General features: G+C 35.1%; 1 long non-coding RNA gene across 1 annotated transcript; it reads right to left on the reverse strand.

Annotated features, from left to right (window-relative positions):
• Positions 1 to 24,153, reverse strand: LOC141421314 (uncharacterized). Its single transcript, XR_012445912.1, has 4 exons — positions 24,091 to 24,153; positions 23,643 to 23,735; positions 4,329 to 4,382; positions 1 to 802 (listed from the first exon to the last, which is right to left on the reverse strand). It is a non-coding gene; the product is annotated as an uncharacterized lncRNA (long non-coding RNA).
• Positions 24,154 to 27,017: the final 2,864 nt, after the last annotated feature.

Below are 27,017 nucleotides of genomic sequence, written 5' to 3' on the forward strand. Positions count from 1 at the left end.
TTGCCATTAAAGCCAGATGGAGAGAGGGAGTGTCTTTGGCTGGGGCAATATGAAAATCAGCAAAAGCCTCAAAGGTTGGCTGCTCTGCCCCTTCCAGCTTCCTGTGCCCTACTCATAGAAGGAGTGTTTCCACCTGCTCATATCACTTACACTTCAAAATTTCGATAGGAAGTCTCAATCTCCCTATCTGCTGAGCCCATGCAGACACAAAACAACTCAGCCAGCAAAGCACATTGTTTGGAGAATAGCCTTGGAGTTTGTCACCACACAGTCTGCACTGCCCACCCCTTGAGGTCACTACTTGCACTCTAAGATAGAGGTGCAGCTCCTCTCTTCTGAAGCTGATCCCACAACAATTAAGACAAGAGGGACTAACTTGGACAAAAACAGAGAAGATCAACATATTCACTTGCAAGATATGAAATATTTTTTCCTTTTCCATTTTTTCTCTTTTCTCTTCATCGAATTCATTTTCCTTTGGCTGTATCTTCCTCTCTTTTTCTTTCTTCCTTCCTTCCTTCCATCCTCTCTTTCTTTCTTTCTTTCTTCACCTTCCAAGCCAAGGATTAGCTTAAAAGGTTCATGTCTACAAATCCTACATTATAAAAATCACTCAAGGGACTCATGCACATAGAAGAGGAAGAAAGAGTCACAAACATGAGAGGTCAAGAAATAATAAAACTCAAAAGGTAAATTGGTGAACCCAGGAGTGTGGGGAAAATGTCAAGCATGATCAACTCAGTAAACCAGCAAAAAAGATGAACAGTGACAAAAGTAAAGAACAATCAACATGAGATTCAACCTGAAAAAAAAAGCAAAAGAAACACAGGGATCAGTAAATACCTCACAATCATAACCCTAAATGTAAACAGAATTAACTCTTCAATCAAAAGACACCAATTGTCTGACGGTGTCAAAAGAAGATCCAAAAAATTGTTTTCTACAAGAAAAATATCTCACAACCAAATACACACATAAAGTAAATATGAAAAGTTGAGAAAAGATATACAAGTCATGTGGAGATCAATGGCAAGCAGTTGTACTTAATGTCATATCAGACAAAACAGGTTTTATATGCAAAAAGCAGTAAGAAGAGATAAAAATGGTCACTACATATAATAAAGGGAACAATCCACCAAGAAGATGTAATCCTATTTGGAGGCAACTGAACACCAGTGCCTTCAAAAATTCATAATAGAAATACTTGTAAGCATGAAGGAACAGATAGATCCAGATACAATGATAGTGGGGAATTCAACACCCCACTTTCATCAACAGACAGAACATGCAGAGAAAAATTAATAAAGATACACTAGAACTAAATGATACAATGGGAAAAATGGACTCAATGGGCATATAGAGTGTTTCATCCTACAGCAACAAATTACAAATTTTTCTCAGCAGTCCATTGTACTTTCTCTAAAATAGATCAGTTCCTAAGTCATAAGATAAATCACAAGAAATAAGAAACAAACTATAGTGGAATAAATTTAGAAATCAATGCCAAGGAAAAAGAATAAAAGCCATTCAAAAACAAGGAGATTGAGAAACATACTTTGAATAATCAATAGATCATTGAAGAAATTCAAGAATAAATTTAAAAATTCCTAGATTCAAATGAAAATTAGGACACAACTTAGCAGAACTTGTGGAACACAGTAAAGGCAGTCTTAGGAGGGAAGTTTATAGCCATGAACAATCACACTGGAAAATTAGATCTGAAATAATCTGATAATTCACTTCAAAATTTTAGAAAAGTAAGAACAAACTAGTCCCAAATGTACTAGAAGTAAAGAAATTATAAAAAGCAGGGCAAAAGTCAATGAACTGAAGACCCAAAGAACAATACAATGAAACAAAAAGTTGGTTACTTGAAAAAGAAAACAAGATCAACAGATCTTTACCCAAGTTAATCGAAAGAAGAAAGGAAATTACACAAATTACTAAAATGGGAGGTGAAAAAAGGGGATATTAAAACAGACCCCAATTAAATTCAGAAGTTCATATAGTAATATTTTGAAAACACATACTCCAGCAAACTGGGAAATTAAGAAAAAGTAGATATATTTCTAGACACATATGACCCATCAACATTGAACCCAGAGGACATTGAAAATTTGAACAAAACTATAACAAGTAACGAGATTAGGACAGTTATAAAGAAACTCCCCAAAAAAGAAAAGCCCAGGTCTTTGTAGAGTCACTGCTAATGTTCTATCAGAACTTTCAAGAAAAACTAACACCAATGCTTCAAATTATTCCATGAAATACAAAAAGGAATATTACCAAGCTCATTCTACAAATCAGTATTACCTTATTACCATAAACAGGTAAAGATGCATCAAAAAGAAAAAAAGAAAAATTATAGGCCAATGTCCCTGGTGAATATAAATGCAAAAATCCTCAATAAAATACTTTACAACAAAATCCAACAACACATTAAAAAGATCACATATTGTGATTAAGTAGGTGTCATCCCAGGAATACAAGGATGGTACAACATACTCAAATCAGTAAATGTAATACAACACATAAGCAGAATCAAAGACAAAAACCACATCATCATTTCCACAAGTTCAGACAAACTCTGACTAAATTCCACATCCTTTCATGATAAGAGCTCTGAAAAAACTTAAGAAAACAAAGCACATTCCTCAACATTATAAAGGCTATATGTAACAAATCTATAGCCAGCACAATACTAAATGTAGAAAAACTGAAGTCATTTCCTCTTAAATCAAGAATTAGGCAAAGGTTTCCTCTCTTGCCACTCTTATTCAGTATAGTAACAGATCCTAGTCAGAGTGATAAGACAAGAAAAAGAAATCAAAGGGAATCAAATAGGGAAAGAAGAAGTCAAATTATCGTTACATGCAGATGTTATGATCTCATAAGTAAAAAGCCCTAAAAACTCCACTAAAAACCTTCTGATCTTGTAAACACTTTCCACAAAGTAGCAGAGTACAAATTCAATGTACAAAAATCACTTAACATTTGTATACACAAACAATGAATAGTTCTGAAAAACAGATCCTGAAATAAGTTAGGAAAACAATACCACTCACAATAGCACCCAAACATTCAAATGCCTAGAAATAAATTTGCTGAAGTAAATGAAAAACCTATACAATAAAACTATAAATCACTGAAGAAAGAATTCAATGAAAACACTAGAAGATGGAAAGACATGCTAACAGATTGAAGAATCAATTTTATGAAAATGGTTGTACTACTAAAAACAATTCATATGTTCAATGTAGTCCCCATCAAAATTCCAATGAGATTCTTCACAAAGATATAAAACTCTAGATTGAAACTAGATCCTTGTCTCTCACCCTGTGCTTGTATCAATCAAATTTGGTAAAGGGTCTTAATGTAAGATTGGAAATGGTGAATCTACCATAGGAAAGGATAAGAAATGCACTGGAACATATAGGTTTAGGTTATAACTTCATGAATACATCTCCAATAGCTCAGCAATTAAGAGAGCATGTAACTAAGAAGCTTCTTCACAGTAAAGGAAACAGTCACAAGACTTAAGAAACAGCCTACAGAATGGGAGAAAATCTTTGCCAGTCAAACATCTGACAAAGCATTTTTTAGCCAGACTCTACAGGGAACTCAAAAAACGAACCCTACAAAGAATCAACAACTCATCCAATAAATGGGCAAATGAACTGAACAGACAATTCTCAAAAGAAGAATTACAAATGGCCAATAAATACATGAAGAAATGTTCAACATCCTTGGCCATAAAGGAAATGCAAATCAAAATTACATTATGATTTCACCACACTACAGTTAGAATGAGTGTCATCAAAAACACAGTCAACAACAAATGCTTACAAGGATGTGGGTGCTTGGGGGAGGAACTCTTACACCCAGTTGGTAGGAATATAAATTAGTGAAACCACTATGGAAAGCAGAGTAGCGGTTCCTCAGAAAACAAAAAAATAGACCTAATATATGATCCAGTAATACCACTCCTGGACATACAACTGAATTAATGTAATCCAGGATGCAAGAGCACCACTTGCACACTCATGGTTATTACAGCACTATTCACAATAGCCAAGTTAGGAAATAGCCCACATACCCAACAAGTGATAAGTGGATTAAGAAAATATGGTATATATACACCATGCAGTATTATTCCACAAAAAAGAAGAATTAAATGATGTTATTCATAGGTAAATAGATGGAACTGAAGATCATTATGTTAAGTGAAATAAGCCAGGATCAGAAGAGCAAAGGTCATACATTTTCTCTTATATGTGAAAACTAGACCTATAAGATAAATATACACAGAAATATACATATAATCTTACCTGCACATAGAGAGAACATGGCTGTATTAGTGGGTCTGGATCTGTCTCTGGGTACTATAGGGAGGCAGGAGAGGAAAAGAATGAGAGAGAAGGAATAATATTAAAACACAATGCATCTGTGTATGAAGACAGTATAATGTAACACTAATGGATAATAGGGGATCAGGACGATAGAGGAAAGAAAGTAATAGAGGGGAGTTATTCTGATTTAAGCAGGAATTATACATGTATGAAATATTGTGGTAAAACCTCCTTATAGAAATGAAGGTAAAGGAGGTAAATCTTGTCTTGTGAGGGGATGGATATCATGGGAAGGGGGGAGGTAAACAGAGAGGGTAAAGAAGGGTGAATATGGCTGATATACTTTGTATCATGTATGAAAGTTTTAAAATGAAACCCGTTGAAATTGCTCTAAAAAGGCTCGAGTGTAGGAAGAGGAAGAATGATGGATTGGGTGAATCTAATTAAATAAATTATAAGCACATATATAAAATGTCACAATGTATCCTCTCTGTACAGCTATTATAGGCAAATGAGAAAATTGGAAAAAAATAAAAATAAAGTACATCTCAACATAAGTTGTACATAAACCTCAAAGCAACACAGATTTCTATGTAATAAAAAATCTTATATTTTAATCTAAGAGTAAAATATATCCTCATGTTGTTATAGCCTTCATGAATTTAAAATGATCCTCTCTATTTCTAGATTTTTTTTTTTTTTTTTTTTTTTTTTTTTTTTTTTTTCATTTTTCTTTTATTATTCATATGTGCATACAAGGCTTGGTTCATTTCTCCCCCCTGCCCCCACCCCCTCCCTTACCACCCACTCCACCCCCTCCCGCTCCCCCCCTCAATACCCAGCAGAAACTATTTTGCCCTTATCTCTAATTTTGTTGTAGAGAGAGTATAAGCAATAATAGGAAGGAACAAGGGGTTTTGCTGGTTGAGATAAGGATAGCTATACAGGGCATTGACTCACATTGATTTCCTGTGTGTGGGTGTTACCTTCTAGGTTAATTCTTTTTGATCTAACCTTTTCTCTAGTTCCTGGTCCCCTTTTCCTATTGGCCTCAGTTGCTTTAAGGTATCTGCTTTAGTTTCTCTGTGTTAAGGGCAACAAATGCTAGCTAGTTTTTTAGGTGTCTTACCTATCCTCACCCCTCCCTTGTGTGCTCTCGCTTTTATCATGTGCTCATAGTCCAATCCCCTTGTTGTGTTTGCCCTTGATCTAATGTCCACATATGAGGGAGAACATACGATTTTTGGTCTTTTGAGCCAGGCTAACCTCACTCAGAATGATGTTCTCCAATTCCATCCATTTACCAGCGAATGATAACATTTCGTTCTTCTTCATGGCTGCATAAAATTCCATTGTGTATAGATACCACATTTTCTTAATCCATTCGTCAGTGCTGGGACATCTTGGCTGTTTCCATAACTTGGCTATTGTGAATAGTGCCGCAATAAACATGGATGTGCAGGTGCCTCTGGAGTAACAGTCTTTTGGGTATATCCCCAAGAGTGGTATTGCTGGATCAAATGGTAGATCGATGTCCATCTTTTTAAGTAGCCTCCAAATTTTTTTCCAGAGTGGTTGTACTAGTCTACATTCCCACCAACAGTGTAAAAGGGTTCCTTTTTCCCCACATCCTCGCCAACACCTGTTGTTGGTGGTGTTGCTGATGATGGCTATTCTAACAGGGGTGAGGTGGAATCTTAGTGTGGTTTTAATTTGCATTTCCTTTATTGCTAGAGATGGTGAGCATTTTTTCATGTGTTTTCTGGCCATTTGAATTTCTTCTTTTGAGAAAGTTCTGTTTAGTTCACATGCCCATTTCTTTATTGGTTCATTAGTTTTGGGAGAATTTAGTTTTTTAAGTTCCCTGTATATTCTGGTTATCAGTCCTTTGTCTGATGTATAATTGGCAAATATTTTCTCCCACTCTGTGGGTGTTCTCTTCAGTTTAGAGACCATTTCTTTTGATGAACAGAAGCTTTTTAGTTTTATGAGGTCCCATTTATCTATGCTATCTCTTAGTTGCTGTGCTGCTGGGGTTTCATTGAGAAAGTTCTTACCTATACCTACTAACTCCAGAGTATTTCCTACTCCTTCTTGTATCAACTTAAGAGTTTGGGGTCTGATATTAAGATCCTTGATCCACTTTGAGTTAATCTTGGTATAGGGTGATATACATGGATCTAGTTTCAGTTTTTTGCAGACTGCTAACCAGTTTTCCCAGCAGTTTTTGTTGAAGAGGCTGCTATTTCTCCATCGTATATTTTTAGCTCCTTTGTCAAAGATAAGTTGCTCATAGTTGTGTGGCTTCATATCTGGATCCTCTATTCTGTTCCACTGGTCTTCATGTCTGTTTTTGTGCCAGTACCATGCTGTTTTTATTGTTATTGCTTTGTAATATAGTTTGAAGTCAGGTATTGTGATACCTCCTGCATTGTTCTTTTGACTGAGTATTGCCTTGGCTATTCGTGGCCTCTTGTGTTTCCATATAAATTTCACAGTAGATTTTTCAATCTCTTTAATGAATGTCATTGGAATTTTGATGGGAATTGCATTAAACATGTAGCTTACTTTGGGGAGTATCGACATTTTTACTATGTTGATTCTACCAATCCATGAGCATGGGAGATCTCTCCACTTTCTATAGTCTTCCTCAATCTCTTTCTTCAGAAGTGTATAGTTTTCCTTGTAGAGGTCTTTCACATCTTTTGTTAGGTTTACACCTAGGTATTTGATTTTTTTTGAGGCTATTGTAAATGGAATTGTTTTCATACATTCTTTTTCCGTTTGCTCATTGTTAGTGTATAGAAATGCTAATGATTTTTCTATGTTGATTTTATATCCTGCTACTTTGCTGTAGCTATTGATGATGTCTAGAAGCTTCTGAGTAGAGTTTTTTGGGTCTTTAAGGTATAGGATCATGTCGTCTGCAAATAGGGATATTTTGACAGTTTCTTTACCTATTTGTATTCCTTTTATTCCTTCTTCTTGCCTAATTGCTCTGGCTAGGAATTCCAGTACTATGTTGAATAGGAGTGGAGATAGTGGGCATCCTTGTCTGGTTCCTGATTTTAGAGGGAACGGTTTTAATTTTTCTCCGTTAAGTATAATGCTGGCTGTAGGTTTGTCATATATAGCTTTTATAATGTTGAGGAACTTTCCTTCTATTCCTAGTTTTCTTAGAGCTTTTATCATGAAATGATGTTGGATATTATCAAAGGCTTTTTCTGCGTCTATTGAGATGATCAAGTGGTTTTTGTCTTTGCTTCTGTTAATGTGGTTTATTACGTTTATTGATTTTCGTATGTTGAACCACCCCTGCATCCCTGGGATGAAGCCTACCTGGTCGTGGTGGATAATCTTTTTGATGTGTTGCTGAATTCGGTTTGCCATTATTTTGTTGAGGATTTTTGCATCAATGTTCATTAAGGAGATTGGCCTATAGTTCTCCTTTTTGGAGGTGTCTTTGCCTGGTTTTGGGATAAGTGTAATAGTGGCTTCATAAAATGTGTTTGGCAGTTTTCCTTCCCTTTCTATTTCATGGAACAGTTTAAGGAGGGTTGGTATCAGTTCTTCTTTAAAGGTCTGATAGAATTCAGCAGAGAATCCATCAGGTCCTGGACTTTTCTTTTTGGGGAGACTCTTGATTGCTGCTTCAATTTCATTTTGTGTTATAGGTCTATTCAGGTGATTAATTTCCTCTTGGTTCAGTTTTGGATGATCATATGTATCTAGAAATCTGTCCATTTCTTTTAGATTTTCAAATTTATTTGAATATAGGTTCTCAAAGTAGTCTCTGATGATTTCCTGGATTTCCATGGTGTTTGTTGTTATCTCCCCTTTTGCATTCCTGATTCTACTAATTTGGGTTTTTTCTCTCCTCATTTTAGTCAGGTTTGCCAGGGGTCTATCGATCTTGTTTATTTTTTCAAAGAACCAACTTTTTGTTTCATTAATTCTTTGTATGGTTTTTTTGGTTTCTATTTCGTTGATTTCAGCTCTTATTTTTATTATTTCTCTCCTTCTATTTGTTTTGGGATTTGCTTGTTCTTGTTTTTCTAGGAGTTTGAGATGTATCATTAGGTCATTGATTTGGGATCTTTCAATCTTTTTAATATATGCACTCATGGCTATAAACTTTCCTCTCAAGACTGCCTTAGCTGTGTCCCATAGGTTCCGGTAGGTTGTGTTTTCATTTTCATTGACTTCTAGGAACTTTTTAATTTCCTCTTTTATTGCATCGATGATCCATTCTTCATTAAGTAATGAGTTATTTAGTTTCCAGCTGTTTGCATGTTTTTTGTCTTTACTTTTGTTGTTGAGTTCTACTTTTACTGCATTGTGGTCAGATAGTATGCACGGTATTATTTCTATTTTCTTATATTTGCTGAGGCTTGCTTTGTGCCCTAGGATATGATCTATTTTGGAGAAGGTTCCATGGGCTGCTGAGAAGAATGTATATTGTGTAGAGGTTGGATGAAATGTTCTATAGACATCTACTAGGTCCACTTGATCTATTGCATATTTTAGATCTTGGATTTCTTTATTGAGTTTTTGTTTGGATGACCTATCTATTGATGATAATGGAGTGTTAAAGTCTCCCACAACCACTGTGTTGGCGTTTATATATGCTTTTAGGTCTTTTAGGGTATGTTTGATGAAATTGGGTGCGTTGACATTGGGTGCGTACAGATTGATGATTATTATTTCCTTTTGGTCTATTTCCCCTTTTATTAGTATGGAATGTCCTTCTTTGTCTCGTTTGATCAATGTAGGTTTGAAGTCTACTTTGTCAGAGATAAGTATTGCTACTCCTGCTTGTTTTCGGGGGCCATTAGCTTGGTAAATCTTCTTCCAGCCTTTCATCCTAAGCATATGCTTATTTCTGTCGGTGAGATGAGTCTCCTGTAAGCAACAAATTGTTGGATCTTCTTTTTTAATCCATTTTGTCAAACGGTGTCTTTTGATGGGTGAATTAAGTCCATTGACATTAAGTGTTAGTACTGATAGGTATGTGGTGATTCCTGCCACTTAGTTATCTTAGTTGTTTGAAGGTTTGATTGTGTGTACCTAACTTGATGTTACTCTCTACTGTCTTGCTTTTTCTTATCCTGTGGTTTGGTGCTGCCTGCCTTTTCATGGTTAAGTTGGGTGTCACTTTCTGTGTGCAGGATCCCTTGCAGAATCTTTTGTAATGGTGGCTTTGTGGTCACATATTGTTTTAGTTTCTGCTTATCATGGAAGACTTTTATTGCTCCATCTATTTTGAATGATAGCTTTGCTGGGTAGAGTATCCTGGGGTTGAAGTTATTTTCATTCAGTGCCCGGAAGATCTCACCCCACGCTCTTCTTGCTTTTAATGTTTCTGTTGAGAAGTCTGCTGTGATTTTGATGGGTTTACCTTTGTATGTTACTTGTTTTTTCTCTCTTGCAGCCTTCAATATTCTTTCCTTAGTTTCTGAACTTGTTGTTTTAATGATGATATGTCGTGGAGTAGTTCTATTTTGATCTGGTCTGTTTGGTGTCCTGGAGGCCTCTTGCATTTGTATGGGAATATCTTTCTCTAGATTTGGGAAATTTTCCGTTATTATTTTGTTGAATATATTACGCATTCCCTTCGCTTGCACCTCTTCTCCTTCTTCGATGCCCATGATTCTCAAGTTTGGTCTTTTGATGGAGTCGGTGAGTTCTTGCATTTTCTTTTCACAGGTCTTGAGTTGTTTAATTAATAGTTCTTCGGTTTTTCCTTTAATTACCATTTCATCTTCAAGTTCTGAGATTCTGTCTTCTGTTTGTTCTATTCTGCTGGATTGGCTTTCCGTTTTGTTTTGCAGTTCTGTTTCGTTCTTTTTTCTGAGGTTTTCCATATCCTGGCTGTTTTCTTCTTTATTGTTGTCTATTTTTGTCCTGAGTTCATTTATCCATTTATTCATTGTGTTCTCTCTTTCACTTTGGTGTTTATACAGTGCTTCTATGGTTTCCTTTATTTCTTCTTTTGCTTTTTCAAATTCTCTATTTTTATTGTCTTGGAATTTCTTGAGTGTCTCCTGTACATTTTGGTTGACCCTATCCAGTATCATCTCTATAAAATTCTCATTGAGTACTTGTAGTATGTCTTCTTTTAAATTATTCTTGTAGGCTTCATTGGGTCCTTTGGCATAGTTTATCTTCATTTTGTTGGAGTCTGGCTCTGAGTTTCTGTTCTCTTCATTCCCCTCTGGTTCCTGTACTAATTTTTTGCTGTGGGGAAACTGGTTTCCTTGTTTTTTCTGTCTTCCTGTCATTGTCCTTGGTGTTGTTACTGTCCCTGTACTGTGTGTAATTAAGTATTTTCTAGCTTGTAATAATAACAATGGTAATATTGAGAACGGAAGAGTGAGCTGAGATGGAAAGCAAGAAGTTAAAGAAAAGGGGAAAACAAATATACAGACAAGAGGGAGAAAGCAGAACAAGGTATCAGACAAGAGAGTTTCAAAGGTATAAACAGGGAGTGTTAGTGTACTAATTGACAGTAAGCTGAACAGACAATAGAGAGACAGAGAGAGGATTGAAAATCAAAGATAAAAAAAATAAAAAATAAGTATATGAAAGTAATATCTATTTATAAAAATGAATTAAAATAAAATGGAAAATAGGAAATTAAAAAAAAAAAACAAAAACAAAAACAAAAAACTTCCAAGTTTATATGCAATGCAATTTCAGTCTTAATAATTTGGATGTCCGTCTTAATCTCCAGTCCTGGAGTTGGTGCCTCAGATGTTGTTCTGTAGTTGTCTCATCAAAGGGGATGCATAAAGTAGAACAAAACTACACTCACACACACACAGAAGAAAAAATAAAAAAAAAGCCCCACCAAGTGTCCCCAGTTCAAATGCAATAGTTTCAGTAAGTTTTTCGGCTTGCAGGTGTAATTCGGTTGTTCTCTCATCAAAGGTAGGGAGAAAAAGAAAAAAAAAGCGTCTGGAGGCAGTTCTGAGAGTGGTATCTGCAACTGTGGCTTGCCTGCCTGCTGCTCTCAGCCTGTAGCTGGCGGCGTTATTTATGCAGATCTCTGGGGTGAGCTTAGCACTCACCTGGTCCCACAGGCTTTGTTTGCTCAGAGTTCTCCTGTGCGGGGGAGGGGGGCCTCTGCTACAGGCTTTTCCCTTTCCAAGCACTGGGAAAGGCGACACTGCCCCGCGTTGTCAGGCCTGCGTGTTTATTTACAGTTCACGTGGGAAGTGGGTCTTCCCTCCTCTCACAAGCGTCCCTGCTCCTGGTTGCTGGCGCGCCCCGCTCCCGCCAGAGCCTCTCCGGCCCGCCCGGCTCGTTTATTTACAGTCCCGGGAAGGATTCCCTTCCCCCAATCTTCAGCGCTCAGGGCGCCCCACCCTCTTTCCAGCGTGTCTTAACTGTTCTTATTGCTTAGTACTCAGTTTCTCTTTTTTTCCCGGGTGGAGGTCAGTCTGTCCAGGGGGCTATGCTGCTCTGGCCCAGGCTTGTCTGTGGGGGAACCGCGGTACCGCGAAGCTCACCTGGTCCACGTCTTCCCAAGCCGTATGGGCGCCGGCCACTGGCGGCCCCGGGGGCCTCCTCGGTTCTCCGTTTAACGTGAAGTGGAGATTCTCTGCGCCGGCTGGAGATGTGGAGGGGTCAAAGTTATGCCTTTTCTCGGTGATTATGCCTGCAAAGTGTGTCTCCAGCGTCTCTCCAAGATTTCACTATAGGAGGCTCGCTTTCTGCTTCCTCCCTCTAGCCGCCATCTTGGAATCTCCTAGATTTTAATGTTTTTTATGATTGGGTATTAAATTTTATCACAAGAATGTGACATTTTCCCCTTTTTCTGTTCATGTGATGAGTTTTATTGTTTTATTTCATTATATAACCTAGGATTTGCTAATATTTGGGAGATTTGCTTTTTAACAGAGATTGATTTGTAATTTTTCTTTTTCTGTCCTTTCCATTGATATGTTGACCTCAAAAGGAGTGTTCAGATGTTTCCTTTTTACTACTACTAAATGGTGGTTGTGAAAGATGAATGCTATTACTTTAATTTTAGAAAGAATTCACTGGTAAAAACATTCAGGCCTACTGTTCTTTGTGAAGAAGGGTTTTTAAGATGATTTGCAGCAGGCGTATTCAGATTTCACTTTTCTCCTTTCTGTCAGTTTTGGTAAATGATGGTTTTGTCATTGCATCTCACTTTCCAGTTATTGGCATGGAGATTCTCACGATATCATCTTGTTACCTCTCTCACTCTCTGTAAGTCTGCAGTGATTTCTGCTTTCTCAGTGCTTACATTTCTAAATAGCTTCCTGTCTCATTTTTATCAGTCCCATAAATGTTATTATTTCATATAATCAATTGTTGGCTTATTGATATTTTTCTCTGAGGCATATTTGTTTTCTATTTCATAAACTTCTTACCTTTACTGTTAACTTTGTACTGTGCATTAGATATACTTTTCTTTTAACTAACTTTTTAATTTGGAGACTTATTTTATCTGTTTTAAGGCTTTTCTGTTTCTATGTACATTTAGCAGTACAAATTTCTCCCTAAAGTATTATTTCATTGCATTCAATAAGTTTTGGTATGCTGTGTTCTTATTTTAATTTGGTTTAAAATATTTAAAATTTTCATTTTGTTTTATAAATTATTGTGGAAATTTATAAATGATTTAGAAACATGGTATTTAATATTTAACAAGTTTAGAATTTCCACAGTTTTATTTTTGTTATTAATTTCTGGCTTATTTTCCTTTAGGCAGAGGACATATTTTAATATAATAAATCCTTTGGAATTATTGAGACTCTCCTTATGATGCAACATATGGTCATTTAAAAAATTTAATGTGTGCTTCAAATGACTATAAATTTTTTTCATTATTAAATGCTGTACCCTATGTATATAAATGATATGAAGTCTCTGAACTATGTGCTCATAGCTAGCTTATATAATCTCTTAATGTGTCACTCAGTTTCATAATTGTGATAATTTTCTTTATCAGTAAAGACAAATTTCCTGTTCATTGATTGTCTCAATTATTTTGAAACAGAATAAATTCTCACACAATGATTGTAGAAATATCTCTGGTCCTGTGACATCTCTAAACTTCTCTCTTACTTATTTTGAAATTATTTTATACAAATTTAGATTTAGCATTCCTATCTTTCAAAAGATCTGTGTTATACATATTTAGAATAATATAGATTTTTTTAGTGAATTGAAACCCTTATGATTGAGAAAGGTCCTAATATATCTCCATAACTCCTTATGACCTTACAGTACACTTTATATTGTACTAGGATAGTTATTCTACTTTCCATTATTTCATTTTCATCTTTTTCCTTTTATTTAAATTCTATTTCACATGATTCATGGAGTTAGATTTATATTTTATGCTTTTATGCTATGGCATAGTTGGGCTTCCTCAGCAGACCATGAGGCAAGATTTGATACACATGTTTTTTTTCAGAGATGATCCATGCATCACTGCTAGGCAATTAGGTACTGAACTGAGAGTTACCACTCTTGGTAACTTTAGTTATCTGGAAGACCTCAAGGAACACACACATCTGATATAATTTTCTCTCTCCAGAGAGTGAAGTGTTTGCAAGATCATTCTTGAGGGCACACAGACAATGTGAGATGCTGTTCCAAAGGATGCCTCTTGGCAAACACATGCAAGGGTAGAAGATTAGAGATTTGGCCAATATTAGAGGAACATCTAATTAGAACAATATTAGAGGAACATCTAATTAAATATTAGAGGAACATCTGTTTTGGATAAATCAGATATTTTATTTCATTTTCTCTTTGTATTCCCTTGCCATATTTTCTTTGCCTCATCTATTTGTAGTTACTATTGAAAGTAAGACTATAACATATAATCCTAATATATTAATATATAAAGAAATTTATTTAATTTCTTCTGGAATAATTCCAGTACTTTGTAATATGGCATGTCACTCATTTTCTTCCAACTTTTATTTAATTGATATCATGAATGATTTTACCTAGTTTTTTTTCACACCATATACAAAAATCAACTCTAAATGGATTAACGACTTAAATGGAACACCAGAAACTCTGAACTATTAGAAGTAAACATAGTAGAAAAACTCTCCATTTGTCTAGGGAGTGATTTCTTATCATTTTGACCCCCAAAACACAGAAAACAAAAGCAAAAACACCAAATAGATTTAAGCTCAGAACCATTGGCATAGCAAAGGAAATAGCTCCAAAGAGAAGCCTACACAAGAGGAGAAAATATTTGCAAGCCATATTTCCACTTAGAGGTATTTTCCAAAATATTTAAGAAGCAACTCAATAGCAAGAAAACAAATAGTCTCATTTTAAAAAAATACAGAATAGAATATAGAGATCTTAATAGAGGAAATACAAATAGGGAACAGATATAGGAAAAATAGTTAACACTATTCCACATAACGAAAATGCAGATTAAACCATAATGAGTCATTGTCACCTCATAGCTGTTGAAATGGCTACTATTAAAAATTTCAGAGATGACAAGTGTTGAGAAGGATGCAGAGGCAAAAGGAGCCATTGAATAAAATCAGTCCAACCATTATGTAAAAGAGTATGGAGGTTCCTCACAAAATTAAAAAAGGACAAGTGTATAATCAACAACCTCACTTCTGGATATATATGCAAACAGAGAGGGAAGGGTATGACAGAGAGAGAACTGCACTCCTGTGGTCACTGCAGCATTATTCACAAAAGTGAAGCTATGGAGGCAATCTAGGTCTCCAACAAAAAAATCTGTGGTTAAAGAAAACATACATATAAAAACAAACATATAAAAATAGAATATTAGTTAGCCTTCAAAAAATAAGGAAATCTGTCATTCTTAACAACCTAGATGAACCTAGAGGGCTTTCTGTTAAGTGAAATGAGACAGGCACAAAAAAACCCAAATAACATATCCATCTCACTTATGTATGGAGTGCAAAAAATTTTGAATTCACAGAGGAAGGGAGTATAAAGGTGGGATGAGGAGGGATAATTGGGGAGATGCTAGTTAAGGTAATAAAATGTTATCTAGACATGAGGAATAATTTCAAAAGATATTCTACACAACAAGGTGACTATAGTTAATACCAATATGTTGTAAACTTGAAAATTTCTAAGAATCTAGATTTTGAATAATAAAAGATGTTAAATCTGTGAAGTAATCCATAGTTTGGTTTAGCTCCCTTCAAACATTTCATATGTACACATATTTTAAAACATCAAATTGTACACCATGAATACAGTTATTTACAGTTAATGAGAATAAAAGAGAAAAGATAATTTCATATAATCTTAAATCTCATAAATATTGCAATTATTGATTTCTAAGTCAATATTAGGCTAATTTTCATTTACATTTATACATATTCTCTGTCATTAATTTATAAAATTCATTATTTTATTCTGGAGTTATGTTCTAAGCATGTAAAATACTTTCTTTGAAATTTCTTTTTCTTCTTTATTCATTTATTAATATATGTATACATTATTTTGGCAGTTACTCCCCCCCTGCTCCCCACCCCCTCCTTCTCTCCCCAACCCCTTGGCTTCCAGGCAGAACCTGTTCTGCCCTTTGCTCCAATTTTGTTGAAAAGTAAACATAAGCAATAATATGAATGACAAAGCATTTTTACTAGTTGACATAAGGAAGCTATACTGAGAAATTCCTAGCATTGCTCCATGCACAAGTGTATTACAACCCAAACTGATTCATCTCCACCTGATCTCTTCATTACTTCCCATTCACCTTCCCATATTGACTTCTGTCTTTTTAAGGTTACTGTATTAGTTCCTCAGAAGTGAGCACATCAAACATTTTCAAGTTTTGGGATTCCTACTTTTCCTTATTCCTCCTGGATGTGTTCTCCCCTTAGCGTGTGACCCATGTCTAATAATATTGCTGCATTTGTTTCAGATCTAAAGTCCACATATGAGGAAGTCCATATGATTTTTGGCTTTCTGAGCCTGGCTAACTTGGCTTAAGGTGATGTTCTCCAGTTTCATCCATTTACTTGCAAAAGATAAGATTTCATTCTTCTTCATGACTAAGTAAAATTCCATTATGTATAAATACCACATTTTCTTAATCCATTTGTCAGTAGTGGGGCATCATGGCTGTTTCCATAACTTGGCTATTGTGAATAGTGCTGCAATAAACATGGGTGTGCAGGTGCCTCTGGAGTAACCTAAGTCTCATTCCTTTGGGTACATCCCCAGGAGTGGGATTGCTAGATCATATGGCAGTTCTATGCTTAGATTTTTAAAAAGCCTCCATATTGATTTCCAGAGTGGTTGCACTACCTTGCATTCCCACCAGCAGTGTATGAGGGTTCCTTTTTCCCCACATCCCTGCCAACATTTGGTATTGGTAGTGTTTTTGATGATAGCTATTCTAACAGGGATGAGATGGAATCTTAGTGTGGTTTTGATTTGCATTTCGTTTATGGCCAGAGATGGTGAGCATTTTTTCATGTGTTTTTTGGCCATTTGAATTTCTTCTACTGAAAAAGTTCTGGTTAGTTCAGTTACTCATTTCTTTATTGGTTCATTGATATTGGTTGCACTTTAGTTTTTTGAGCTCCCTGTATATTCTAGTTATCAGTCCTTTGTCTGAGGTGTAGCTAGCAAATATTTTCTCCCACTCTGCGGGTGGTCTCTTCAGTTTACAGACCATTTCTTTTGTTGTGCAGAAGCTTTTCAATTTTATGAAGTCCCATTTGTCCATCCTTTCTCTTAGTTGCTGAGCTGCTGGAGTTCTATTGAGGAAGCCCTTGCCTATACCTATTGCTTCCAGAGTCTTCCCTGATCTTTTCTGTACAAATTGCAGAGTTTCAAGTCTGATGTTAAGGTCCTTGATCCACTTTGAGTTGATACTAGCACGGGGTGATAGACATGGATCTAGTTTCAGTTTTCTGTAGGCAGATAACCACTTGTCCCAGCAACATTTGTTGAAGAGACTGTCTTTTCTCCAGCGTATGTTTTTGGTGCCTTGTCAAAAACAAGGTGGGCATAGCAGTGATGATTCATATCTGCATACTCTATTCCTTTCCACTGGTCTTCATACCTGTTTTTGTGACAGTGCCATACTGTTTTAATTGCTATTGCTTTGTAATATAGTGAAGTCGGGTATTGTGATACCTCCAGCATTACTCATTTTACTGAGTATTGCCTTGGCTATTCATGGCCTCTTTTGTTTCCATATAAATTTAACAGTAGATTTTTCAATCTCTGTGATGAATGTCATTGGGATTTTGATGGAAATTGCATTGCATTGCCTTTGGTAGTGTAGCCATTTTTGCTGTGTTGATTCTACCAATCCATGACCATGGGAGATCTTTCCTCCTTCTCTAGTTTTCCTAGATCTCTTTCTTCTGGGTTTTGTAATTCTCCTTGATGAGGTCATTCACATCATTTGCAAAGTTTACTCCTAGGTATTCAGGCTACTGTAAATGGAATTGTTTCCATATAACCTTTCTCAATTTTTTCCTTGTTTGTGTATAGAAAAGTTAATCGTTTTTGTAAGTTGATTTTGTATCCTGCCATATTGTTGAAGCATTTATGGTGTCTAGGAGTTTTGGGGTAAGGATTTTTGGGACTTTGAGGTATAGGATCCTGTAATCTGTAAATAGGGATATTTTGACAGTTTCTTTATCTATTTGTATGCCTTCTTCTTGTCTTATTGCTCTGGCTAAGAATTCCAGGACTGTGTTGAATAGGAGCGGGGAGAGTGGGCACCCTTGTCAGAATAAGTAGGAGTTGGAACAAGAGATATTTTTGAATAGGCAATAGTTATTTTTCGATGTCTTTTAGAGGATGAAGTGGGTTGGCAGAGGGACTGCAGAGCATCAGCTGCACTTGCTGACATGTCATCTTGCAGCTCCCCTTGCTAATTTCATCCTGATGATTTGGTGATCATTATGGTGGTTTCACAGACTTCTCTCACCTGAAAAACGGTGAGTGTTCTCACAACCCACAAGGGGAATCTTAGGAAAGGAAAATTTTGAAGTATAACTTAGTAAAGGGCACTGTCAAAAGGGAGTAAAATGAAGATTTAGAGAGAAAAGATGGAAATCTGAATTTTCAGTGTCACTCAAAAGCATTCCAATTGGAAAAGCATGAGAATACACTGCTTTCATTTCTCCCCATCACTATCTGAGGACAGTGAAGTCTCATAAAACAGGAAGCAAAAGAATAATTCTGTCAGGATTGGTTAGAGATTGAGCACATAAATATTTTCTCAAAATATGTGTTTTAGAGCATTTCCTATTGATTTATTGCCTACAAAATGCTATGTTTAACAAAAGCAACTTTTGATGTGTTGTGCCTGTCATAAATACAATTGTTTCCTATTTAGCAACATTATGCCTTATTCCTTCCCTTTCCTATTTCTCATGGCCTTTTAGGTCTGAGTTTTGTAGATTTCATTTCTAATATCCCTGCAGTCACTAATTTGATTTATATGTATGAGCATTATATAAACTCAGAAGTATGCATTGCATTAGAATAGGCATGAGAACATATAGCTGATGAATGACAAGACATTCGAAATATAGGTCATGCTTCACAAAGCATATGCAAAATTAAAGACCATGGTGGGAGCAGATACCTCCTGTGGATTTATGGTCCACTTTATGCTGAGGAGTTCATATTATTTCAGAGCAAGCCATGGTTTCAACAGGACCAGAGTTTGTTAATAACCTGCTTGTTTACCAACAGACTTTGAAGTGTTTTTAAGCCCTCAGATCTTAATGTCTGTATGAATAATAGAAAAAAATGTTTATATGGTTGTGTTAGTGACTGATATACACCCAATGGGTCACTTAGCTCAGTGTCTGACTCATAGTTGATTAGTAACTATGAGTTATTATTGTCTTATGTCTGTCCTTACTGCTGGAATAAGTTGTCACTTGCAAATTGTGTGTGTGTGGGTGTGGGTGTGCTGCTGACTGTGATTTAAGTTCTGCTTGCATGTTTATGCCACCTGTGTATATAAGACAAACAACTGACTATGCTGACCATGAAGTCTGGTGTACCCTCAGACTTCTACAAGATCTTTGACTTTTATTTTGCAGAATAGGTCTGCCTGGGAGATTGGTACCAGTGGGAGGGAAAGATGTGAGAGAGGGTGTAGGAGGGTGAACATGGTACCAATATTGTGTACACATTTATGTAAAGGAGAACTTGTTGAATGTGTTCCAGGATTGGGGGTGGGGTATAAATGAGAAAGATGGAGGGGATGAATTCAACTATGATATATTGTAAGAAATTTTGTAAATGTTACAATTTACCCCATCATAATGATAATAAATAAAAGGAATCAATGGATGTGAACTGCAGTATTGGAAAAGAGGAATACATTTACAAGCATGGCTGCATTTATGTACATAAGTCCCTAGATGTGCACTACCCAAGGCTCTTTTACACATTCAGCAGTCCTAGTAATGGTGTATTTCTTGTATTTGCTCAGGAAGTGAAGACACTTAAGTTCTTCATAGATGACAGAAAACAGACATGTGCATGCTTGGTGGGCTTTCACTGGAGCTTAAGCCAGTATGATGAATATTCTGCTGGTAGAAAATAACTTTCAGAGTATGGATTTTTCATATGGACACATGAAAATACAAGGCTACATATAATATATGAGTCATATTATTTAGTAATATTTAGTAATGTCACATATATGTGTGTATGATATATGATATACATATATGTATATACATATGTATGATATATGATATATATGTATATATATGTATGATATATGATATATATGTGTATATATATGTATGATATAGTGACATATATATGCTCTCTTTTCCACATTGGCAGGAAAAATTCATATAGGAAAAATACATTAAGTGACAAATGCAAGTAAAGTACTGAAGTACATTATCAAAATCACATTTCTATGGAAATGAAAATATGTGGCTCAAAGGAATACAAATTCTTTCCCTCTTTAACTAAAGGACAATTATAGAGTGATCTTTACAGGTCATCATTGGTAGATCAGTCACATGCAACTTTACAGTTTTAATTATGACACTTCCATGGGGTACAGTCAAACTTTGGTTCTAAATTCCCTGCAGATGGATTCCATGTATCCTTTTTAAAAGTGATCACAAATATATTTAAGGTTAATACTATTTATGTTAATATGATTGATGACATTCAATTCATAGTGGTTGAGTTATTTAAAAAGTCATTAAACTTATAGCTGTGTTGCATTTATTTTGAAAATAATATTCTTTGTTTCATAGTAACTACCTGTACTTTTTTTACTTACATTATTTAACAATTATATAACACTTATGGTATCTGGCAATAATCTATGCACTTCCCATGCATTGGCTTGTTAAATGTTCACAACTTTGTGAAGCAGGAATTGTTATTAAACTACTAGGCAAAAGAACTTTAGGATCCTACAAAAGAACAAAAATTCTTTTGTTCTCACCAATAACTGCTGGCATTCACACCAAGTTGTCAGTGTTTGTCTCTGTGCCCCTGACACCCCCTTGTGATGACATATGAAAACACTCAATTTTGAAATGGCAACAACATTCCCGAAAAAGTACATTCTAACCTAAAATAATTTCAGGAGCATTGGTTCTTATTAGTCACATAATTCCTTATTGTGAGGTACTTGGGATGAGACTGAATATTTCTCTGTTTAAATCTGTGTCACACCAAATACATCTGTATACTATTCAATTCCAGAGGGCAGGCCATCCTTCTCTTCATTTGAACTATAAGACTCAGTCCAGTTCTCCTATAAGAAGACTTGGGGGTCAAAGTGGAGGGAACAATGGCTATTCTGAAGCATTTGTGCAGAAACTTTCAGGGGCCTACATATTCTTAATATTTTCATGCTACTGGATTAGCAAAAAGCTAGTTATTTCATCTTTACAATACCTTCCTGGATTGTCCAAAGTAATGACTATTTGTTAGTTTGCCTGTTCTTACTTGATAAGAGAACTACTCTATTTTTAGCTAATGTTAGAATTGCTGACATTTCTTTGAATATACTTCACTGCTTTTCCAAACATATATTTGTATTGTCTTTAATTTTTTTTGTGAGACTACGTTTTGAACACAGGGTTTTGTGCTGGCAACACAGGCACTCTCCCACTTGAGCCACACCTACTGCCAGTACTTCTCTGGTTATTTTAGAGATGGAGTTTATTGAACTACTTACCAAGGTTGTCCTGGAGCCACAATCCTCTTGATCTCAGCCTGTCAATTATCTAGGATTACAGGTATGAGCCATTGGAGCCCAGCTAAAAATTATTCTATACTCCTTATTTGTAATGTTTTCTTGTACTTATGAGCATAGCATTTTCATTTGGGAAAAAGGATGTAATGCCAGTTCTGGTGTTTTGCTTTTTATAAAAATGATATTTTATGTCACTTTTTTAAAGCTTAATCCTTTGTTGGATTTTTCTCTTTGTGACAATTATGTCCTTCACTGTCTTAGAATTTCAGGACCTCTAAGAAATATCATATATTCATAGTAATTTTCATAATAACAATACCTCCCAATTAAGAGTTTCCCTTTACAAGTCAGATACTGTGCAAAATGCATTGTACACTCTATATAAAACAATTTGTAAAGTTTAACATAAATGTCCTGTTTTACAGAGGGAGAAGCTAAACACAAGGTAACTTGATCGATGCCTTGGAGCTTGCAAGTTGCAAAGACAAAAGTTCATTTTATTCTGTCTTTTAATAGAACTTTCACCTTACACTTACATGTCCTATGATATTTTACTATTCCTTATCTCCCTTATTTTACAAATACACCTTAGGGCATAAGAACATTAATTAATTAATAAATTGAGGTTCCACAAAGTTCAGGGATTTCCTCATGTAAGCCATGCCAGAGAAGTGGTATGCTAACTAGTTCTGGGTTAATACCAGCATACTACTGAAATAGTTGTTTGCCTGAACAGGAAGGTCAGTGCATTCCTGGCACACGGTTAACTACCAAAGACTGAATTACAATTGCCATATATTTGCCACATTCTGTAAGTTGAAATTGACATTTTCAAAACCCAACTATCCATTCAGTTAGTATTCACTTAATCTAAAATGCCATGATCTAAGGCACTTAGTAGACAAATAAAGAAGACACACGTGCCCCTATTTTCAAAGAGCACATTTTCTAGTAGGCTGAATACCTATAAAGATGTTAGTGCTGAATGTGTATTCAGAGTTGTGTAAACACACACACTTCACCTCGTTTTAGTCATGTCTGTACCACAAGAATGCATTGAATTGGTTTACCCTGTACTGTATCAGCCAAGAAAGTGACAATCCATCAGGAAATACAACTGTGATTATACATGTTCCTAATAACAGAAGACCAAAATGCAGGAAGCAAAACTGACAGAAATTAGAGAAATACACAAACAATAAAAGCTGGGGAATTCAATATCTCACTTTAAATAATTCATTGAATGACTAGAAAGATAATCAATAAGGAAATTGAAGATTTGTATTGTATAAACATTCTAAACCTAATAGCCATCTATAGAACACTTAATCAAATAATCTCACAATAAACATTCCTCCTGTGCATATGGAAAATACTTCAGAATAAATCATATTGTCACCAAGAAAATAAATTTCAACAAGTAAATCTCAGAAAGAAATTGGAAAAGTCAATTAAATATGTATAACTTAAGCAAATACTCTAAACAACCAATGTGTTCAAGGAAATTAGAAAATATTTTGAGATAAATGAAAATGAAGAGACAATATGTCAAAACATATCAAAAACTTTAGGATTCTTTCTTGGCTGTGCTTAGAGAGAAATCAATATTTCTGGGAAATTTGGCCTATACCTGCGTCCAAACATTTTATATTAACTTTAGAGTGATTGCTTAGCATGAGTGAAGCCTGGGCTTGATCCCCAGTATCACAAAACAAAAATCAAGAAAAAAAGGATAATACACAGCAATAACTTTTATGAATATAGATGCAAAAAATCCACAATGGAGCACTATCAAATTCAATTCAGAAACATGAAAAGAACTATACACAATGACCAAGTACTATCCATCAAAGGAATGAAAAGTTAGTTTGGCATCTGAAAATCAATCAAGATCATATACCACATCAGTAGAACAAAAACAGAAACAACATGATCTCCATAAGTGCAGGAAAATCATCTGACAAAATCCAACACAATTTCATGAATTTTTTAAAAATGAACAAAGTAGAAAGAAAGAAAACTTTTCAACTTTGTAGAGGTTATCTGTGAAAAATACTTAATACCTAAATACTTACTGTTAAAAACTGGATAGTTTCTTTCAAGTTCAAGACAAAGACACAGATGTCCACTCTAGCCAAATCTATTCAGCATTTTGTCATAGTTTTTATCTAGAACATTGGGCAAGGAAAAGAATTAAAAATTTCTTGTATTGGAAAGGAGTAAAACTAACTATATTTGCAGATGACATGGCTTTATACATAGTGTCCAGAAAAATATAATTACAATGAAGAAACAATGTTGTAAGTCTACATAACATCAACCTAAACACCATCTATACTTCTGTATACTGCAATAATAAACCTTAAAATAAAATTAAAAACACAGATTCATTTACAGCAGCTTGAAAATGAATAAAATATTTAGAAACAAATGTAACCCAGGAGATTCAAACCTTCATACTCAAAACTATAAATCACTGCAGAAAAATATGAAAGACATGCATAAGTGAAAACCATCACATACTCATGGATCAGAAGATTGCATGGGTCTACGGCCATACCACTCTGAACACGCCCAATCTCATCTGATCGTATAAGCTAAGCAGGGTCAGGCCTAGTTAGTACCTGGATGGGAGAAGATTGCATGGTGTGAAGATATCAGTACTTCTTTTTTCTTATTTTGGTGGTGGCATTGAGGTTTGAACTGAATTCCTCTTGCTTTCTAAGCAGGTAGTTGTATCACTTGAGCCACTCTGCCAACCCCAAGTACCTCTTAAAATGATATTCAGATTTGATTTACTCCTTGTCAGAATTCTAGCTGACTTTTATAGAAATTGAAAATTCTTTTTTAAAGTTATATGAAATGAAAAAATATGCAATAAGATTACTCAATAATTTTGATTGAAAACAATCTTGAGGAGTGATTACTGGGGAATGGGAAGAGTGCCTGGAGAAAGGAGTGGGAGAAGTATGGATGGGTATGATCAGTTCATACTGATTCATGTATGGAAATATCACAATGAATCCCATTAATATATCCAGTTACTACATGTTAGTGAAATAAACTAATTAAATTTCTTAGAAAATTGAAAAATAATAACAAAGTAAGAAGATGTACAATTCTCTTTTTTTTTGAGAACAAGGGGACAGTGATTTTGCTTTTGAATCTCTAATTTTTAAGAAGCCATTGCATTGTGCCTTAGAGGCCCTCTTCAGCCTAAGAATCCATATATGACTGTGAATAATTTTTAATCCTAGTTCAACATTTTCTCTTTTATAAATTTTTATTACATTCATTGTACATAGTGCCTAGTTTCATTATGAGAATTCCAAAATATGCTTGTATTATACATTGGTTAGATCACCCCCCAACATCTCTCCCCAATGATCCTCTTCCTGCCCCACTTAAAGTAACTGCAAGATATTTCTTTGTTCTATTTTATATAAGTATATGAAGTGCATCGATCATATTCCCTCACCTAACTCTCCTTTGGTGAGATTAAGTGAGTTCCTTCCTCCCACAAGTACCTCACACACACTGTACCTATTTTACAGTCCCATATTTGGTATATCTTACTATGGAAAACCATGATTAAGACATTAACATAAGGATAGGCTTATAATTCACTGGGTTACAATGGAGGTTCCAAAAATAAAATTATGAGGTCAACTGATTGATTGCAAGGATGCCAAGACTATTCATCTGGAAAGGAATAGTTTTTAAACAAATAGTACTGGAACAATTGGATGTAAACATTTGAATGAAAGAAATTGTCTTCTTACTTTACACTATATACAAAAATAACTGAAAATGAATTTAAAATTATAACTCTTAGAAAAAACAAAGGATTAAATTTTTGTGATAAATTTGTTTCTTTAAGGTATAGGATCATGTCGTCTGCAAATAGGGATATTTTGACAGTTTCTTTACCTATTTGTATTCCTTTTATTCCTTCTTCTTGCCTAATTGCTCTGGCTAGGAATTCCAGTACTATGTTGAATAGGAGTGGAGATAGTGGGCATCCTTGTCTGGTTCCTGATTTTAGAGGGAATGGTTTGTTGAAAGGTTCTTCAATTGAACATCAAATGCAAGAGAAATAAAAGAAAAAATAAGTACCTTGAGGTTCATCAAAATTAAGCATTTTTATGCTTCAAAAGTTACAATTAATAAGTAAGGTAAAAATACTTTCAAATCATATATCTGGTGAAGGATTTCTATGTAGAAAATCAATCAGTATTTCTCACAACTAAATGACAGGACACATAATACAAATGAAAAATGGCAAAGATAGCAAACAAACCTTTCTTCAAGAAAGATATTTGCCATTGGTGGTGCAAGGCTGTAATTCCAGTACCTTGGAAGACAAAGGCAGGAGGATAGAAAGTTCAAAGCCAGCCTGGGCTGCATAGTGAGACTTTGTGACAAAACACAAAAGGGAATAAATAAATAATAAATCAAAAATGAAAAAAATTTAAAAATGCTGATAATTGTATGAAAATATACTTAGCATCACTAGTAATTAGCTAAATAAAATCAAAATTATAATTAGGTTCTACATCAAGCCAACAAGGATGGCCAACCTCAAATAAGATAGTAATAATAACTGGGCAAGATATTGAGAAATTAGAACTCCATTTTGTAAAACAGTTTTACAATTTCTCAAGTGACTGCTCATGGAGTTACCATAGAATTCAGAAATTCCACTCCTTGGTATATAAATAAGAGAAAGGAAAAAATATGCTTACCCAAAATCTTGAGCATGAATGCTCATGGCAGCATTACCTATATAGACAAAAGGTGGAGACAACCTGATGTCTGCCTCCTGATAAATGGCTGATGAACAAAACGTGACCTGTTTGTACAATGGAACATTATTCAGCCTTATAAAGGAAGATAATACTGTTTTTACTCTATTACTCTATCACTGATAGTAAGACAATATTAAATAAGTCAAGTAATAAAATGTCCATATGATTCTATTTACATGAAGTTTCCAAAACAAGAAAATCTATAGGGATAGCAAATAAATGAATAGTTGGTTAAGGCTTGGGGGGATGGTGAGATGAGAGAAGGATGGAAGTTGAGGATTCAGGGATTCTTTTGTTATGATGGAAACGTTCAATAATTGACTGGGCTGCCAGCTGCACCACTTGGATAAAATATCAAGACCCATTGACTTACATAATTTAAATAGTTTTTCTGGCATAGGAATCATATTTCTGTGAATTACTATGTATATGTTAATAAAATGATGAGGAGAGACCTTCCTGTAAATGAGGGGAGGACTGCTTAGCAGTGGAGTCACTGAGCTGTGGAGAAAGCACATTTGGGGACACAGGAAGCAGGGGACAGACAAGCACAGGACTCCTACTCTGTAGTAATTGCTGTAGATATTCTTCTGAGAAAAACTGAATGAATAAAATTCACAGATTTTAAATGAGAGAGTGAGT

The sequence above is a fragment of the Castor canadensis genome, chromosome 3 (assembly GCF_047511655.1).
Source record: "Castor canadensis chromosome 3, mCasCan1.hap1v2, whole genome shotgun sequence".
In the NCBI taxonomy this organism is placed as follows: domain Eukaryota; kingdom Metazoa; phylum Chordata; class Mammalia; order Rodentia; family Castoridae; genus Castor; species Castor canadensis.